Source organism: Dendropsophus ebraccatus, chromosome 5, assembly GCF_027789765.1.
Source record: "Dendropsophus ebraccatus isolate aDenEbr1 chromosome 5, aDenEbr1.pat, whole genome shotgun sequence".
NCBI lineage: Eukaryota > Metazoa > Chordata > Amphibia > Anura > Hylidae > Dendropsophus > Dendropsophus ebraccatus.
Window position 1 is genome coordinate 45,963,339 of NC_091458.1, and position 20,334 is coordinate 45,983,672.

The following is a 20,334-nucleotide window of genomic DNA, read 5'->3' on the forward strand; positions in this document are numbered from 1 at the left end:
ATTGTCCATGAGACTAAACTTTTTCAGCTAATTCCCTACACGGTGGAAAAGATATGAGGGAAGGAGCATACTTATGTAATAGCTGCTGCAACAATGCGCTATCCAGTTTTGGCTTTGAACTATGAAAAATGCATTGTACAAAGGTAGAATAGTATGTCATAGTGGCAAAGGACGACACTAGAAGCCATTGTGGTGCACCTGCGGCCTCTGAGTCACTGGGTAACAGCGTGCGCTCATTTCATGCCCTCAATCAGGGGTGATTCTAGCCTCTCTGCTGCCCGAGGCGAACTATAGGATGACGCCCCCCCCCCTCAATCCGCCCACATTATAATCCACTACTGCCCCCCCACTGCTGTCCCCAATAAACATAATGTTTGGTCCCTTGGTGCACAGAGGATGTCAGGAGAGGAGGGGGCTGATCTTGTGGGGGAGGTCACAGCAGCACAGAGGAGGTCAGGAGAGGAGGGTGCTAATCCTATAGGAGAGGTCCCAGCAGCACAGAGGAGGTCAGGAGAGGAGGGTGCTAATCCTATAGGAGAGGTCCCAGCAGCACAGAGGATGTCAGGAGAGGAGGGTGCTAATCCTATAGGAGAAGTCCCAGCAGCACAGAGGATGTCAGGAAAGGAGGGTGCTGATCTTTTAGGAGATGGTCCCCCTATTCCCCCCTTATAGATGGACCCCCTCTTCCCCCCCTTATAGATGGACCCCCTCTTCCCCCCCTTATAGATGGCCCCCTCTCCCTTATAGATGGTCCCCCTCTCCCCCCTCCCTTATAGATGGTCCCCCTCTCCCCCTCCCTTATAGATGGTCCCCCTCTCCCCCTCCCTTATAGATGGTCCCCCTCTTTCCCCTCCCTTATAGATGGACCCCCTCTTCCCCCCCTTATAGATGGCCCCCTCTCCCTTATAGATGGTCCCCCTCCCCCCCTTATAGATGGTCCCCCTCTCCCCCCTCCCTTATAGATGGTCCCCCTCCCTTATAGATGTTCCCCCTCTCCCCCCCCCTTATAGATGGTCCCCTCTCCCTTATAGATGGTCCCCCTCTCCCCCCCCCCCTTATAGATGGTCCCCCCCTCCCTTATAGATGGTCCCCCTCTCCCCCTTCCCCTATAGATGGTCCCCCTCTCCCCCTCCCTTATAGATGGTCCCCCTCTCCCCCCTCCCTTATAGATAGTCCCCCTCTCCCCCCCCTTATAGATGGTCCCCCCCTCCCTTATAGATGGTCCCCCTCTCCCCCTTCCCCTATAGATGGTCCCCCTCTCCCCCTCCCTTATAGATGGTCCCCCTCTCCCCCTCCCTTATAGATGGTCCCCCTCTCCCCCCTCCCTTATAGATAGTCCCCCTCTCCCCCTTCCCTTATAGATGGTCCCCCTTTCCCCCTCCCTTATAGATGGTCCCCCTCTTTCCCCTCCCTTATAGATGGTCCCCCTCTTTCCCCCTTATAGATGGTCCCCCTCTTTCCCCCCTCCCTTATAGATGGTCCCGCTCTCCCCTCTGCCCCCCCTTATAGATGGCCCCCCTCTGCCCCCCCTTATAGATGGTCCCCCTCTTTCCCCACCCCCTTATAGATGGTCCCCCTCTTTCCCCACCCCCTTATAGATGGTCCCCCTCTTCCCTCTCCCCCCCCCCCTTATAGATGGTCCCCCTCTTCCCCCCCCTTATAGATGGTCCCCCTCTCCCCCCCCCCCCCTTATAGATGGTCCCCCTCTCCCCTCTCCCTTATATATGGCCCCCCCCTGCACAGCAGATAAAACAAAAACAAAAAAACAGCACACAACTCACCTGCCATCCGTTCCCCCGTCGAGCCTCTCTGGTCTGGTCCCGGCTGATGTGCGGCTGCCCGGGGTGTTCCGTCCTGTCCCTGGCAGGGCGCTCATCAGAGAGCTCCCCGTGAGCCTGTGGCTGTGACTTCCGGCGCACAGGGAGCTCTCTGATGCGCGCGCTGCCGGGGACAGGACGGGACTAAGGACTAAGGCTGCATTCCCACGTTCCGTGATCCTAACGGAACACGGACGTGGAATGCCGGTACCAGAGTCCCCCGCGACCGGACAGCATCTGTAATTAGATGCTAGGAGCGGGGGAGACTGTATTCATAAGCGCCACGCTGTAGTAACAGCACCGCGCGGCTGATTCATTACAGTGCGGCGCTTATGAATACAGTCTCCCCGCTCCCAGCATCTAATTACAGATGCTGTCCGGGCGCGGGGGGACTCCGGTACATGGTACAATCAGTGGCGGATTATAATGTGGGCGGCCGCCCGAACCGCCCATATTATAATCTGCCACTGAATGCCGCCCCCAGGGGCGTAGCTAATGTCTCCTGGGCCCTGGTGCAAGAGGTCAACTTGGGCCCCCCCTTTCTCAATGCTATTGGTATATATATATATATATATCTCAAGACTGATATTACTAATAATACCAGTATACAGGAAATATTATCACCGCCATACTGTTACTAAACAAATCCTGTTTACTGAGACCAATATTGCCAATATTACCAGTACACAAGGGGAAATATTACCGCCACACCACAACCATCACCACCATATTGTTACTGACCAAATCCAGTATACTAAATCCAATAAAACACAGTACCAGATAACAAGTAACACATATTACCACCACATACTGACTAACCCACCGCTGCTACTGACTAATACCACCACATAGTGACTAACACCACCGCTGCTACTGAATATAATCCTCTGTACATAGACCAATATCACTTCATACAGTCATATAGAGGTGGACGCACTGTACACAGGTTCTATACACCATATACATTACAGTGCAGTTATATCAAGTGACTCACAGGGGACATCTTCTCTGATCGGAGTTCTTCCCTTTTCATCTTCTCCATCTGCCCTGGGCCATTATGAGAACTTCTCTGGGCCATTAATCTACAGAATCTGCCAGACAGACATATTAGGCTAATCACACTGACACCATCCTCATCTCTCTAAAAACTGCACATCTGTACTGTCCCCTTTACACCCTCATTTAGTAGGTAGCCCTGACACTATGTGACCCCCCTTACAGTACATGCCCCCCTCTGTGCATGCCCTATTGTATACACCCCCCATGTAGTCCACCTTATAGATGGCCCCCAATGTTTCCCCCTTATAGATGCCCCCCTGTGTTGTCCCTCTTATAGATGCCCCCCATGCAGGGGCGTAACTAGAAATGGCTGGGCCCCATAGCAAACTTTTGATTGGGCCCCCCCCCCGCCCGTCCCCTCTCGATCGACCACTACGCCATCAACACACTCAGCTCTACACAGGTCCTGTACACCATGTAAATTACAGTACAGTTATATCAGGTGACTTACAGGGGACGTCTTCTCTGATCGGAGTTCTGCCCTTTTCATCTTCTTCTCCATCTGCCCTGGGCCATTATAAGAACTTCTCCGAGCCACAAATCCACAGAATCTGCCAGAAAAACATATTAGTCTCCTCACACTGGCACCATCCTCATCTCTCTATACTGCACATCTGCATTGGCCCCTTTACACCCTCATTTAGTGGGAAGGCTGACTCTATGTGATCCCATTTTATTATATGGCCCTCCTCTCTGTCATCCCTCCTTATAAATAGCCCCCTTATGTTGCCCCCCTTATAGAAGCCCCCCATGCTGTCCCCCTTATAGATGCCCCCCATGTTGTCCCCTAATAGATGGTCCCCTATGTTGCCCCCCCTATAGATGGCCCCTCCTATGTTTTCCTCTTATAGATGGCCCCCTCTCCCCCTATATTGTCCCTTTATAGATGTTCCCCTCTCCCCCAATTTTGTCCCTTTATAATATCCCTCTCCCCTATGTTGTGCTCCTCTCCCCTATGTTGTCCCCTTATAGATGGCCCCCTCTCCCCCTATGTTGCCCCCCCCTTATAGATGTCCCTCTCCCCCCCTTCCTTATAGATGTCCCCCTCTCCCCCCTTCCTTATAGATGGCTCTCTCTCCCCCCTCCCTTACAGATGCCCTCCTCTCCCCCCTCCCTTATAGATGCCCCCTTCTCCCTCCCTTATAGATGTCCCCCTCTCCCCCCCTTCCTTATAGATGGCCTCCTCTCCCCCCTCCCTTATAGATGCCCCCTTCTCCCTCCCTTATAGATGTCCCCCTCTCTCCCCCCTTCCTTATAGATGTCCCCCTCTCCCCCCCTTCCTTATAGATGGCCTCCTCTCCCCCCCTTCCTTATAGATGCCCCCTTCTCCCTCCCTTATAGATGTGCCCCTCTCCCCCCTCCCTTATAGATGTGCCCCTCTCCCCCCTCCCTTATAGATGCCCCCTTCTCCCTCCCTTATAGATGTCCCCCTCTCCCCCCCTTCCTTATAGATGCCCTCCTCTCCCCCCCTTCCTTATAGATGTCCCCCTCTCCCCCCCTTCCTTATAGATGCCCCCTTCTCCCTCCCTTATAGATGTCCCCCTCTCCCCCTTCCTTAAAGATGCCCTCCTCTCCCCCCTCCCTTATAGATGCCCCCTTCTCCCTCCCTTATAGATGTCCCCCTCTCTCCCCCCTTCCTTATAGATGTCCCTCTCTCCCCCCCTTCCTTATAGATGGCCTCCTCTCCCCCCCTTCCTTATAGATGCCCCCTTCTCCCTCCCTTATAGATGTGCCCCTCTCCCCCCTCCCTTATAGATGCCCTCCTCTCCCCCCTCCCTTATAGATGTGCCCCTCTCCCCCCTCCCTTATAGATGCCCCCTTCTCCCTCCCTTATAGATGTCCCCCTCTCCCCCCTTCCTTATAGATGCCCTCCTCTCCCCCCCTTCCTTATAGATGTCCCCCTCTCCCCCCTCCCTTATAGATGCCCCCTTCTCCCTCCCTTATAGATGTCCCCCTCTCCCCCCTTCCTTATAGATGCCCTCCTCTCTCCCCCTTCCTTATAGATGGCCCTCTCTCCCCCCTCCCTTATAGATGCCCCCTTCTCCCTCCCTTATAGATGTCCCCCTCTCCCCCCCTTCCTTATAGATGTCCCCCTCTCCCCCCCCCTTCCTTATAGATGTCCCCCTCTCCCCCTATAGATGGCCCCTCCTATGTTTTCCTCTTATAGATGGCCCCCTCTCCCCCTATATTGTCCCTTTATAGATGTTCCCCTCTCCCCCAATTTTGTCCCTTTATAATATCCCTCTCCCCTATGTTGTGCTCCTCTCCCCTATGTTGTCCCCTTATAGATGGCCCCCTCTCCCCCTATGTTGCCCTTCCCTTATAGATGTCCCTCTCCCCCCCTTCCTTATAGATGTCCCCCTCTCCCCCCTTCCTTATAGATGGCTCTCTCTCCCCCCTCCCTTACAGATGCCCTCCTCTCCCCCCTCCCTTATAGATGCCCCCTTCTCCCTCCCTTATAGATGTCCCCCTCTCCCCCCCTTCCTTATAGATGGCCTCCTCTCCCCCCTCCCTTATAGATGCCCCCTTCTCCCTCCCTTATAGATGTCCCCCTCTCTCCCCCCTTCCTTATAGATGTCCCCCTCTCCCCCCCTTCCTTATAGATGGCCTCCTCCCCCCCCCTTCCTTATAGATGCCCCCTTCTCCCTCCCTTATAGATGTCCCCCTCTCCCCCCTTCCTTATAGATGTGCCCCTCTCCCCCCTCCCTTATAGATGCCCCCTTCTCCCTCCCTTATAGATGTCCCCCTCTCCCCCCCTTCCTTATAGATGCCCTCCTCTCCCCCCCTTCCTTATAGATGTCCCCCTCTCCCCCCCTTCCTTATAGATGCCCCCTTCTCCCTCCCTTATAGATGTCCCCCTCTCCCCCTTCCTTAAAGATGCCCTCCTCTCCCCCCTCCCTTATAGATGCCCCCTTCTCCCTCCCTTATAGATGTCCCCCTCTCTCCCCCCCTTCCTTATAGATGTCCCCCTCTCCCCCCCTTCCTTATAGATGGCCTCCTCTCCCCCCCTTCCTTATAGATGCCCCCTTCTCCCTCCCTTATAGATGTGCCCCTCTCCCCCCTCCCTTATAGATGCCCTCCTCTCCCCCCTCCCTTATAGATGTGCCCCTCTCCCCCCTCCCTTATAGATGCCCCCTTCTCCCTCCCTTATAGATGTCCCCCTCTCCCCCTCTTCCTTATAGATGCCCTCCTCTCCCCCCCTTCCTTATAGATGTCCCCCTCTCCCCCCTCCCTTATAGATGCCCCCTTCTCCCTCCCTTATAGATGTCCCCCTCTCCCCCCTCCCTTATAGATGCCCCCTTCTCCCTCCCTTATAGATGTCCCCCTCTCCCCCCCTTCCTTATAGATGTCCCCCTCCCCCCCCCCTTCCTTATAGATGTCCCCCTCTCCCCCCCTTCCTTATAGATGTCCCCCTCTCCCCCCCTTACTTATAGATGTCCCCCTCTCCCCCCCTTCCTTATAGATGTCCCCCTCTCCCCCCCCTTCCTTATAGATGCCCTCTTCTCCCCATCCCCCTTATAGATGCCCCCTTCTCTCTCTCCCCCCCCCCCCCCCGGAAAGCAGGTTTAAAAAAAAAAAAAACTCACCTTACAACGTGCTCCCCCGTCAAGCCTTTTTCCTGTCAGTCCCCCATCTGATGCGCGGCTGCCGGGGGTGTCGCGTCCTATCCCCGCCAGCGCGCGTATCATAGAGCTCTCTGTGGGCTTGTGCTGCGGCCGCGACTTCCGGCACACAGAGAGCTCTATGATACGCGCGCTGCCGGGGATAAGACGCGACACCCCCCGCAGCCGCGCATCAGACGGGGGACTGACAGGAGCGCTGTCGGTCAGTCCCGTGCTCCTCCTGGCCCAGTGACTCCTTTTCCCTATGGTTGGGGAAAGGAGTCGCCGGGTCAGGAGGAGCACGGGACCCGCGTCACGGGCCCCCTGATGTGGCGGGGCCCCGTAGCAGCCGCTATGGCTGCTACGGCGGTAGTTCCGCCAGTGCCCCCCTTGTTCCATCATCATACCACTACACCCCCCATCATCCTTTTGTTCCATCATCATACCACTACATCCCCATCATCCTCTTTTTCCTTCATCATCATAACACTACACCCCCATCATCCTCTTGTTCCATCATCATACCACTACATCCCCACCATCCTCTTGTTCCTTCATCATCATACCACTACACCCCTCATCATCCTCTTGTTCCATCATCATCATACCACTACACCCCTCATCATCCTCTTGTTCCATCATCATCATACCACTACATCCCCATCATTCTCTTGTTCCATCATCATACCACTACACCCCCATCATCCTCTTGTTCCATCATCATCATACCACTACACCCCCCATCATCCTCTTGTTCCATCATCATCATACCACTACACCCCTCATCATCCTCTTGTTCCATCATCATCATCATACCACTACACCCCCATTATCCTCTTGTTCCTTCATCATACCACTACATCCCCATCATCCTCTTGTTCCTTCATCATACCACTACACCCCTCATCATCCTCTTGTTCCTTAATCATCATACCACTACACCCTCATCATCATACCACTACATCCCCATCATCCTCTTGTTCCTTCATCATACCACTACACCCCCCATCATTCTCTTGTTCCATCATCATACCACTACACCCCCATCATCCTCTTGTTCCATCATCATCATACCACTACACCCCCCATCATCCTCTTGTTCCATCATCATCATACCACTACACCCCTCATCATCCTCTTGTTCCATCATCATCATACCACTACATTCCCATCATCCTCTTGTTCCATCATCATCATACCACTACACCCCCCATCATCCTCTTGTTCCATCATCATCATACCACTACACCCCTCATCATCCTCTTGTTCCATCATCATCATCATCATACCACTACACCCCCATCATCCTCTTGTTCCTTCATCATACCAGTACATCCCCATCATCCTCTTGTTCCTTCATCATACCACTACACCCCCCATCATTCTCTTGTTCCATCATCATACTACTACACCCCCATCATCCTCTTGTTCCATCATCATCACATCACTACACCCCTCATCATCCTGAATGGTTCCTCTAGTCTTCTTGTCACGCGCGCTGGCGGGCTTACCGCGGCTGGGGGCGGGGCTTCCAGCGGAGGGGCGGAGCTTCGCGGGACCTGTTTTTTTGCCCTCAAGATGCTCCCAGCCCCGCAAGTCAGCCGGGGGCCGTCCCAGCCTGCCTCTTGTGATCGCAGGCAAAACATTGCTTGCGGTCACAAGAGGGAGTGGGATGGGAGCAGTACAGTGGCAAGGGGGGGCCTCGCGGGCCCCCCCTTGGTAGCGGCGCCGACCGCTGCGACCGTGGTAGCTACGCCACTGGCCGCCCCCATGATAACTGCTGGTGGCGCCGCCTGAGGCAGACGACTCAGGTCGCCTCATCATTGCGGCACCACTGCCATCAATGCTTTGCTCAGACTATCTTTTTAATTTCGCTTTGTTGCAGCATAAGCAAATAAGACAAATGTCAAGGAGTTTTCAGAATGTCATCACAACCCGAGGTGATTTCAGTACACTCCAGTCTACCTTTGTTCCTATGTCAGCTGTTAATCTCCAAGGCTACTGAGCTGAATCCAAGAATCTGACGCATGCAATTAGTCTCTTTGCTTTCTAAATCCCCCCGAAAAAAAATCACATTTTGAATATGTACATATTTAAAACTTACCTATTGTTTCAGAAACTTTTTCAAAACCTGCCTGATTTTAGATTAGAAAGTAACTGAACAGGCTTGCATTGTGCTGAGGGATACTACTATGGTACTCTATTATTAAAGGCATAGGGAGGGAGGGGGTTATGTATGCACTGCCTGTGCAGGGTGCTTTGTGAGCCGAAAGGAAATAAACAGCAGCATCATCTCAGCAAGCACTGAATAGTCTGCACTGTACAATTGTACAATATAGGTAGAAAGGGTTACTGATAGACTGGCTTTGCAAGGTGCTATGTGAGCTGAAATGAAATAAGGACAGCAGCAGGCAGCTGATCCATGGAGGTTCTGGGAGTCAGACCTTTATTGATCTTGATATCCTATCCTACAGATAGCTAATCAAAACCTGCATGGTTGTGTAATAATAAGCAGGGAAGTCAAGCTTAAAGGGGTTGTCCAGCGAAAATCTTTTTCTTTCAAATCAACTGGTGTCAGAAAGATTTGTAATTTACTTCTATTAAAAAATCACAAGTCATCCCATACTTATTAGCTGCTGTATGTCATGCAGGAAATGTTGTTTTCTTTTCAGTCTGACACAGTGCTCTCTGCTGACATCCCTGGCTGAGACAGGAACTGTCCAGGGCAGGAGAGGTTTTCTATGGGGAATCATAGAAAACCGAGACAGAGTTCCTGTCTTGGCCAGAGATGTCAGCAGAGAGCACTGTGTCCGACTGAAAATAAAACACTTCCTGCAGGACATAAAGCAGCTAATAAGTATAGGAAGACTTGTGATTTTTTTAATAGAAGTAAATTACAAGTCTATATAACTTCCTGACACCAGTTGATTTGAAAGAAAAAGATTTTCGCTGAATAACCTCTTTAAAGGGGTCCTCCAGAGAGAAAAAAAAAGTTTTCAGATCATCTAGTGTCAGAAAGTTATACAGTGGTGTATTCTTTCCAGTCTGACACAGTGCTCTCTGCTGCCACTTTTGTCCATGTCAGGAACTGTCCAGAGCAGGAGAGGTTTTCAATGGAAATTTGCTGCTGCACTGGACAATTCTTGTCACAGTGTTAGCAGCAGAGAGCACTGAATGGAAATAACACAGTGCTTCCTGCAGGACCTACAGCACCTGATAAGTACTGGAAGGCTTGAGTTTTTTAATCAAATAATTTTAAAAATCTTTGTCCAACCAATTTATGAAGAATTTTGGAACTATTTAAATAACAGTTTACATCCATTAATAAATGGAAAAAAAATACATTCTACAATTAACTATAAGTTCTGAGTTTGGTATATTATAGATAAGAAATGTCCTTCTGCTTTTTGAGCTCTGAGACAGACACCTGCACTGCACACGCAGGTCATATAGAACATGACAGTGTTCTAGGCCCATTCTTTATTAGGGCCCTATTCCACCGGACGATTATCGTTTGCATAATCGTTAACGATTAACGATCTCAAACGACCGCTATTGCAAAAGACCTGAAAACGTTCATTCATTTCCATGGAATGATAATCGTTACTTATGATCGTAATTGCAATAGTTTTTTCTTCGCTATTTATTCGCTATTCGCATCTACTGCAAACGACCCAACGACGTCTTATTCAATGCGAACGATTTGCGAACGTTTTGCGAACGAGCAACGATAAAAATAGGTCCAGGTCTTATAAAGCGATCAACGATTTCTCGTTCGGTCGTTAATCGTTAACTGCATTTCAACCTAACGATTATCGTTTAGATTTGAACGATTTAACGATAATCTGAACGATAATCGTCCGGTGGAATAGGGCCCTAACACTTTCAACCACACAAAGATAAAAATAACAAAGCACTATGTAAACTTTCACTTTGTCATTGAAGCCTCCTGCAACTTGAGCAACCATCCTAGGCCTGGCAACACACAATGGTTTCTCTATGCCCTCAATTGTAATGTGCAGCAATGAGAATAAAGACAACTTCCTTACTGCTTATGTTGGCCATACACATTGATGTCTGCCAATTACAGTGGGACCGGCCAATCATGTAATATGTATGGGGAATTGCGCCTACGGGATCGAGGAAAATGCTAAATAGAATCCAAACACCTGTATTAGTCCGCAAACTACCCACACGTGCATACATTGCAAAATGATTCCACATTTAGAAGAGATATCTAAAATTTATGATTTATTACACGTATAAAAAAACAAAAAAAACCCCACTAGCATAGAAAACAATGTATCTTGCAGGATCCCTGTGGTAACATCTGTGTAATGTGGAGTAAAGCTATAAGAAAAAGCTAGAGTAAAGAATAAAAATAAATAAATAAATAAAACAAATAAAAAAGATGATGTTAGACAACATACAAAACTTCGAATCACGAGTATAGTGTGAAAAGATCTGTTAATCCAATCTGCTATTAATCTTAATGGTTTAATTTACCGCATAATCGTTAACGATAAATGATTTCAAACGTTTCATTTTCATTCCGCTGCAAGTATGTAATCCGGCCCCTTTAACCGCGCACTGATTGGTTGAGCGGGACGGACAGGAGTCGGGAGCCTCACATGCAGCCGCGGCACCGAGCAGGTAATGTATCCTGCAAACTGCGGGTGGTGGGGGGTTAAAGTGGCCGGGTTACATACTAGTAGCAAAACGAATATTCCGCTGAGGGTATGTAACCCAATTGAAGGGACAGTACCAGGATTCGCAGCGGATTTCGGGTAGCTTCATCCGGTACGTGTGAAGCTGCCCTAAAACTGTATCAAGCATTACCATACAATAGATGAGAGCTATTAGGCAGACATACAATATGTCAACAATTAAGAGACAGGTAGATAATGAAAAGAGTTTTCAAACCATGTGAGCAGAATTTTTACCATTTTGGTGCATAGGATACAATAAGCCCACAATAGTTTCCCCAGAGTGCTGTGACTTTTCCAGTTATATTCAGACCTTGTTCCAGGCCTAGACTGTGTGCACCCACCTACAACGACCATGGGGATGTGCTTTCCTTCCTGAATGAAGATATATATAAAAATCACCATGTAAGTTGAAACATTGCTGAAATATTTTCTGAATAGAACAAACAATTCCTGGTGTCCTGCAGACATCTCTGCTTTCTATAGATAGCTGACTGCATCAGTTATCCTTCATCACTACAGAACAAAAAAGGTGAGCAATGTTTCAGTCCTCTCACAGAACTTTTTTACAGTACTGAATAAAACAAAAATTTAAGAATTTTCTATAATTGGAGTATTGCAGTTGGGAAATGTGAGATGCATACATTAATACAGACTGATAGACTGCATTATTTGTCTACTTGTCACTTTGGAATAGGACTAGACAGTTCCTCCACAATGGCGGCGTCCTCTGTACAATCACTTCCTTCATCTGCTGGAGTCTCCTCGCAGGCAGTGCTGCACCAATATCTCACCTTCCAGGTAGCTGTCAGCAGTTATTAACCAATAGCTGTGACAGCTAGGCAACTTGTGAGAGAAAATGGGGACACAGTGAGTGTGTGTGTGTGTGTGGGGGGGGGGAGGTGGCAGTAGTTTGGCTGGCTTGATTTTCTCTGATCCCCTGTTCAGATTGTTTTTTGAGACAGAATCTCAAAAACAGACTCCATTAAGGTTGGCATGTGAGCCACTGGGTACATGTATGCATGCGTAATTAAGCAAGGCTTACACTCTTCAGTATCATCTGCACAATGTGTCAGGAAGAATGCCCCCATTCCACGAGGTGTTTGGAGGAGCAAACGAGCGCTATTAGCGCTCGTTTGCTCCTCGTTCCCCGCTCGCTGCCGCCGCTATTCAACGCGGCGTCAGCGAGCGGGTGAGTGCGGGAGGGGCGGCGGGGAGCTGCTGGGGGGGCTGCCCGGGGGATCGTTGATCGTCCGGGCAGCCCATAGGATATAGCAGCGTTTGCTGCCGATGCTCCTATTCAACGGAGCGACGGCAGCAGATCGCTGCTATATCAGTCGCTTGTTTTTCAACATGTTGAAAAACAAGCGACTGCAACGATCAGCTGACATGAACGATGTCGGCTGATCGTTGCACTCTATTCCACGGGACGAATATCGTTCATAGCGGCCGATATCGGCCGAATACGAACGATATTGCTCCTCTAAACGACCCGTGGAATAGGGCCTTAAGAGAGTCTGGGTCACTGGGACTGGTAGGTATGATACATGCAGTTTTGGAACGTTAAACCCCAGCTACATAAACCCATGCGGGTAGTTTAGTGCCTCTAGTCTAGGGGACAGGTTCCATTTAAAGAGATCTGCCTTCACGAACACCTTGTCTTATATTGCTGTGCCACAAATTACCTTCCCGATAGTAATTATGTGTTGCTATTAAAAATCATACGGTGTGTACTAAATGGAGGGAGCCATTAATCAGAACAGCTGAAGAAATTAGCAGCCTATATTGCTTCTAGGTAAATGTAAAGGAAATTAGTTAAAATTCAGTATGTGACACAATCATATACATGGAAGGGCAATGTAAATGCTGCTTAATCAATCAATATCCCAAAGCTGAATATTTCTAATTAACGTCACACAACATTACACCTTTTGCAATGGGTTAGTTAATGATATCAATATACAGTGGTGCCTTGGATTACGAGCATAATTCATAAGAAATCATTGAAATGCAGACAAGTGGTTCCACACCCCAAAAATAATTCTCTGAGCAGTCGTGATTCTGGGCTGGAGAAGAGTGTTCACCACTTTTGTGACAGCATATTTATTTCCATCTTGTTGACTGCAGTCAAGCTTCGGACAAGCCTGCCCTCTTGAGTTATTAACTGAGGGTATATAGAAGCATCCAGATTCTTCCTCTGGAATTAGCATCAGGAGAGAACGCCATGCTTTTAGATAATAACTGTTATGTTGTTCAGCGAAGAAGCTTATACACAACAAAAAGAAATACACTCTAAGGGCCCTATTACTCGGAACGATAATCGGACGAATCGGCCCTATCCGGCCGATTATCGCTCCGTGTAATAAACACAATGATCAGCCGATGACAACGATCATCGGCTGATTGTTGATATAGGTTTAGACCTATAATTGTCGGGCGCCGACCGCGCATCACTACATGTAATAGCAGTGCATGGCCGGCGGCTGACGATTTCCAAACTCTATACATTACCTATCCATGCTGCAGGGCTCCTCTTGCGGTTTTCTTCTCCCCGGGTCCCGCGTGCTGCAGCTTCAGAGCGGCATGTCTGACCGTGACCGCCGCGGCAAGTGATTGGCTCAGTGGCCTGTGAGCTAAGACAAGCCGCTGTGAAACTGCAAGTGCGCTGAACCTGGAGAGAAGAAGACCGAAAGAGGAGCCCTGCAGCATGGATAGGTAATGTATAGGTCTGCAAGGACAACGGTCACGATTATCGGGCCGTGCAATAGGCCCAGTAAAGAAGGGCCAATCTAGCAGATCGGCACTCGTTTACAGTTATTATCGGGCCCCTATCGTCCTGTGTAATACTACCTTAACCAGTTAAAACCCTGTTGATGAAACCATGAGTATTGTAACAGATTTAAGTTTTTTGACCATACATAACAATAGCTCCCCACACCTGTGATACTCATAAATAATGCAGCTTCCACCTCAACAAAGGCTGTATACTAGTGTTATACTTGTTGCTGCATCTAGAGAGGGGTATGCCCCAGAATGATTAAAATGAGTCCTCGGGGAAAAATCATGTGGGTATACATCATATGCAGGTGGGTTTATTTAACCCCTTAAGGACAGAGCCTGAAATGGCCTTAATGACAGAGACAAATTTTATGAATATGACCAGTGTCACTTTATTCATTAATAACTTCAGGATGCTTTTACCCATCCTAGATTGTTTTCTCGTGACATATTGTACTTTACATTTCTGGTAAATTGGAGTCGATACTCATAACGAATCTTTATGAAAAAAAACCAAATAACGTGCAAAAATTCGAAAAAATGCATTTTTCCAACTTTGAAACTTTTTTGCTTATATAGAAAGTGGTTATACCACATAAATTATATATTAAATAGCATTAGCAACATGTCTACTTTATGTTGGCGGCATTTATTAAACGATCTTTCATTTTTTTAGACGATAGGAAGCTTAAAACATTAGCAGCAAATTTCCAAATTTTCAGTAAAATTTCAAAATCAGATATTTTTAGGGACCTATTCAGGTTGACCCAAGTGTATTTGAGGGGCCTGTATGTTAGAAAGCCCCACAAAGCACCCCATTTCAGAAACTGCACCCCCCACACTCTGCAAAAGCATATCCAGAAAGTTTTTTAACCCTTTAGGGGAGTCACAGAAATAAAAGCTAAGTGTGTAGAAATTTGAAAATTTTAATTTTCTGTGCAGAGATTTTATTGTAATCCAATATTTTTCATAATTATAAACCTATTACCAGAGAAATGCACCCCAATATTGATTGCTCCGTTTCTGCAGTTTATAGAAATACCCCATATGTGGCCCTAATGCGCTATTTGACGCAACCACAAGCCTCAGATATAAAGGAGCGCCTAGTGAATTTCAACGCCTCCGTTATATTTGGTCATTTTTCACCGTACCACTTCAGGTTGGCAGAGGCTCTGGGGTGCCAAAACCTAAAAAACACCCCTAAAGGGACACCATTTAGAAAACTACACCCCTCAAGGAATGTAACAAGGGGTGCGGTGAGCATCTGGACCCCACAGATGCTTCACAGATTTTCCGAACAATATGGCGTGAAAAAATAAAAATTTATTTTTTACACTAAAACGTTGTTCTAGCCTTCAATTTTTCATTTTCTTAAAGGGATAAGAGGTAAAAAAAGACACAAAATGTGTAGCGCAGTTACTCCCGAGTACGGAAATACCCCACATGTGGCGATAAAGCGCCAAGGGGGCGCAGGACGAGCCTCCAAAGGGAAGAAGCGCCAATTGGGTTTTGGAAGCTGAATTTCACTGGAAAGGATTTCAAGGGCCATGTCGCATTTACAGAGTCCTCGTGCTGCGAAAAGACTGGAAACCCCCCACAAGTGACCCCATTCTAGAAACTACACCCCTCAAGGAATCTAACAAGGGGTTCAGTGAGCATATGGACCTCACTGGTGACGGGCACAAATGTGGAACAATGTGACGTGAAAGGGAATATTTTCATTTTTTCACTTTCATGGCACAAATGTGCCCGTCATCAAGGGGTCAATATCCTCACTGCACCCCTTGTTAGATTCCTTGAGGGGTGTAGTTTCCAGAATAGGGTCACTTGTGGGGGGTTTCCAGTGTTTTGGCAGCACGAGGGCCCTGTAAATGCGACATGGCGTTTATCATCCATTCTAGCCAAATCCAACCTCCAAAATCCAAATGGCGCTCCTTCCCTTCGGAGACTTGCCCTGCACCCGCATGGCGCTTTATGTCCACATGTGGGGTATTTCCGTACTCAGGGGAAATTGCGCTACACATTTAGTGTTTTTTTTTATCTTTTAGCCCCTTGTGAAAATGAAAAAAATCATGACAAGATTAATGATTTAGAGTAAAAATTTTACAAAAATTACACTTAGCCTTAATTATTTCCATTTCCACAAGGGGTTAAAAAAGAAAATGAACACAAAACGTGTAGGGTAGTTTCCCCTGAGTACGAAAATACCCCACATGTGGATATAATATGCCATATGGGCACAGGGCAAGCCACCAAAGGGACAGAGCGCCATTTAGAGGCTGGAATGGAGGATGGAGGCCATGTCGCAATTACAAAGCTCCTGTGGTGCCAGGACAGTAGAAACCCCCCACAAGTGACCCCATTCTGGAAACTACACCCCATAAGGAATGCAGTGAGCATATGGACCCCACTGGTGACGGGCACTTACGTAGAACATGTGGCGAGAAAATAAAAAATACCATTTTTTTCATTTTCACATCCCAAATGTGGCCGTCACCAGGGGGCCATATCCCCGCTGCCCCACTTGTTAGATTCCTTATGGGGTGTAGTTTCCAGAATGGGATCACTTGTGGGGGGTTTCTACTGTCCTGGCCGCACAGAGGCTTTATAATTGCATCATGGCATCCTCTAATGGGAATGGCGGCCATACCTATTTAGCTGGGGAAAAGGGACAATTCTAATTTATTTGGGGGTATTAGGCCAATTATTGGTTTATAAGGTTGGAAATGACAGGTGTCCATCAAACTCAACCTGTGTTGATCCAGAGGAAGGCAAAAAACCCTCGTGAGGCAGACGACAGTAGCCTCATCACTGGGAAAAATTCCTTCCCGACTCCATAATGGCGATCAGAATAATCCCTGGATCAATGTGACCCCTGAAATAGGAATAAGGGACAGAATTTAGATAATGTAGAACTCCGATGACGTGTGGTGCGCCTTGAAGCGATCCAGTATGCAGAGACCGGGGGGATCAGGACAGGTGTCACACTGGAAAATGGCGTCCTTCCTGATCCCCCTGTTATGCCACACTCTGCACTTCTTCTAAAGTCTCCCGTTCTCCAGTGTGGGGGACGTCACCTGGAAAATGTTGTCCTGGTGCGATACGGGGTCCTTTATATCCAGAAGCGCTGGGTCCGCTCTATGGCTGCTAAATATTAGGGCTCTATTACTGCTTCTGATATGTTCGGATCGTGCCGCAAGCTACAGTAGCTCGGGCAGCAAGGGACCAGAAGAGGGGGTGCTGGTATAAAAGTTATCCCCGTAGTGGGAAGATCAGTTCCCGGACGATCTTCCCACTTGTTCCGAGGATGGGGGGAGGAGGCATCTGGGGGCATCTTCCTACATACACTCGGGAGGGTACGTGCACACTGCGGAATGGAGAAGGATAACCCTTTGTGCATTCCACAGCTGGCACCCACCGGCGGAGTGATGCAGGCGCACGTCTCCATCCGTGTCATAGACTCCATTCGATGCACGGGCGGATTCCGCTCTCCGTCCAACGTGTTAATTCTTTGGATGGACGATGGAATCCGCCCATGCATAGATTGGAGTCTATGACACGGGTGGAGACACGCGTCCGCATTAGTCCGCCGGCGGGTGCCAGCTGCGGAGTGCACGAAGGGTTATCCTTCGCCATTCCGCAGTGTGCACGTACCCTAAATCTGTAAGTGTATCCAGAGGTACTCTCACAGAGCTTGGAGAATTTCACGCCATACCGCCATCTCTTATTGGGACGGTACTGGCGGAAAAGACGTGTCTGGGGGGCAGCGTACGCTACGCTACCCCCAGACACATCACTGGATGATGAGGATGATGAGGATGAATGGAGGAAAGAAGGATCCCCCCATTCATCCTCACTGGCTGTTTCGGTGTCGGAGGCAATAATAGCGTATCCCTCTGACGCCGAAAACACCCTGGGGGTCATCTTTATACAGGGATTGGTATATGGGGTATGTAGTGGTGTAGTGTCAAACTTTATTCAATGTAGTGTGGTGTAATGTAGTGTTTTTTACGTGTTTTTTTACAGTAAGTTTAAAAAAAAAAACCTACGACAACAAAGGAGTTGCTGATAAATGCCGCACTTATGCGCGGCACTTATCAGCAGACCGTGGCAGTAGAATATAAAAAAAAAACACCCTACTCCAAGAAGGAGGAGTTGCTGATTAGCAGCGCACTTTCGTGCGATGCTGTTCAACACTCAGCGGCGATAGGGTGCGGAAAATAGAATAAAAAAATATGGGGAAAAAAAAAACAAAACTTTTTCGACATTCTAAACATCCCTGTAGCTGCTGATAAGTGTATTACACATATCAGCCGCTAGAGGGCAGCAGAGCGCAAAATCCGGAAAAAGACGAGGCTGGAGCCGAAAAAAGCCGATGGGGACCTCCGAAAATAGCCGAAGACCCGACAGAAAGACGGAGGATGCCGCGAAGATCACATGAGGGAAAGCATTGCATTCTGGGAAATGCTAAATCAGGAAGGACCGAAACACAATACAGAACAAAACCCCCTCAAACAAATGGATTTTTGCTAGTTTTAAAACTGAGATAGACAGGTAAGTAATGCGTTATGCTTCTGCAGAAGTTTCATTTTTTTTAACCTCTACTTGGAGTTCCCCTTTAAACTTCAGCAGTGATCATACAAACAGTTAGGGGTGAGAGAGACACCAAGTGGTGAAAATGCAAAAGGCAGCTTCATCCCCTTTGTGTGACACCTGACAGAGTTACCTTTTATCTAGTTGACACAATACTTAGTGGACCATCTGTACTGGGACACTACAATATTGTAATATCTGTAGTAAAGAGTGACATTTAGAATTAAAAAAAATGTATGCAACTTACAATTACATGATATAACCTATTGTGTTAACAGGAAAAGGTTAAAAAGTTCTGGCTTTATCATATGCACATCCAAGATGCAAAGAGGTGTTTGACTATAATTTCCATGCAGATAGATGGTATGCAGCTGACTGTGGGATGACGTCAAGTATACAGACCTGCAGGCATGATCTGCCATTATGTAATGAATGTTTCTCTGTTTTATTTAACCCCTTAGTAACCCCTTTTCGTTTTTTCCTACTCGTGATTTAAAAGTCATATCTCTTTTCTTTTTTCATCTAAAGACCCATGTGAGATCCAGTCACTGTGTTACAGTTACATCATATTCTGTCTTTACACATTACTGCTTCACCCAGACCAATGACAGGTATATCTATGCACATTAATACAAATACAAATTACACTTAGGGCCAGTTCACATGTTGTAAATTTGGCAAAATTACACCGTGGAATCCCGACTTCTTCAGTGTGACACTGTTTCTTTATGGGAGGGCTTGTGCGCCTCCGCTCTCTGCAGCTGTCCGCTCAAAGAATTGACATGTTTGCCGAATTTACTCTGTGTGAACTGGTCCTTACACTGCCAGCCAAATCAATCCCTTCTTCCTGTAAAAAAAAGGGTACATAATAAAAAAACATACCTACCTCTTCTCTCCAGTCATCTGTGCTTACTGCCACAGGGTTTCCTGGGCAGAAACAGAAAGTTTTCGTTGCACTGAGTATTGCAATTTGGTGCACTGCACACCAAAAACTTTCCTTCTGTTCGGGAAACCTCAAGGTAGTCAGCCAGTTTAGATTTTTTGAGCTAGGCGTACACTTACCTCTCCTCTCAACAGTCATCTGTGCTTTCTGCCACAGGGTTTCCTGGGCAGAAGTAGAACTTCCCAAGGAAATAAGCAGCAGGCTTTGATTTTTCAAGTTAGGTGCTGGCGGTACCATCTATATCATAAAAATCAAAGTCTGTCTGTCTGTCCTTCTGTCTGTCTGTCTGTCCTCTATAGACTTCCAAACGCCTGAACCGTTTGACCCCAAATTTAGCACACAGATACATTGGGTGCCCGGGAAGGTTATTGCGAAGGTCCCGTCCCCGCCAGATGTACAGGAGGGGAGGGGGAGGGGAAAGAGCGGCGCCCCATAGAGATGAATGGGAAAATCTCCTCACTGCAAACACAGGTGATATAATTAGCTGCAGCAGACACGGCAGTTGGAGCAGTTCACGGCAGTTTCACAGGGAGCAATGGTTGCTAGGGAAGCTGCCTCACAACATCCACAGTAATAACTGGTAGACCCCCTACTCCATCTATACAGTACATGTATACAGGACCCCCTACTCCATCTATACAGTACATGTATATACAGGGCCCCCTACTCCATCTATACAGTACATGTATATACAGGGCCCCCTACTCCATCTATACAGTACATGTATATACAGGGCCCCCTACTCCATCTATACAGTACATGTATATACAGGACCCCCTACTCCATCTATACAGTACATGTATACAGGACCCCCTACTCCATCTATACAGTACATA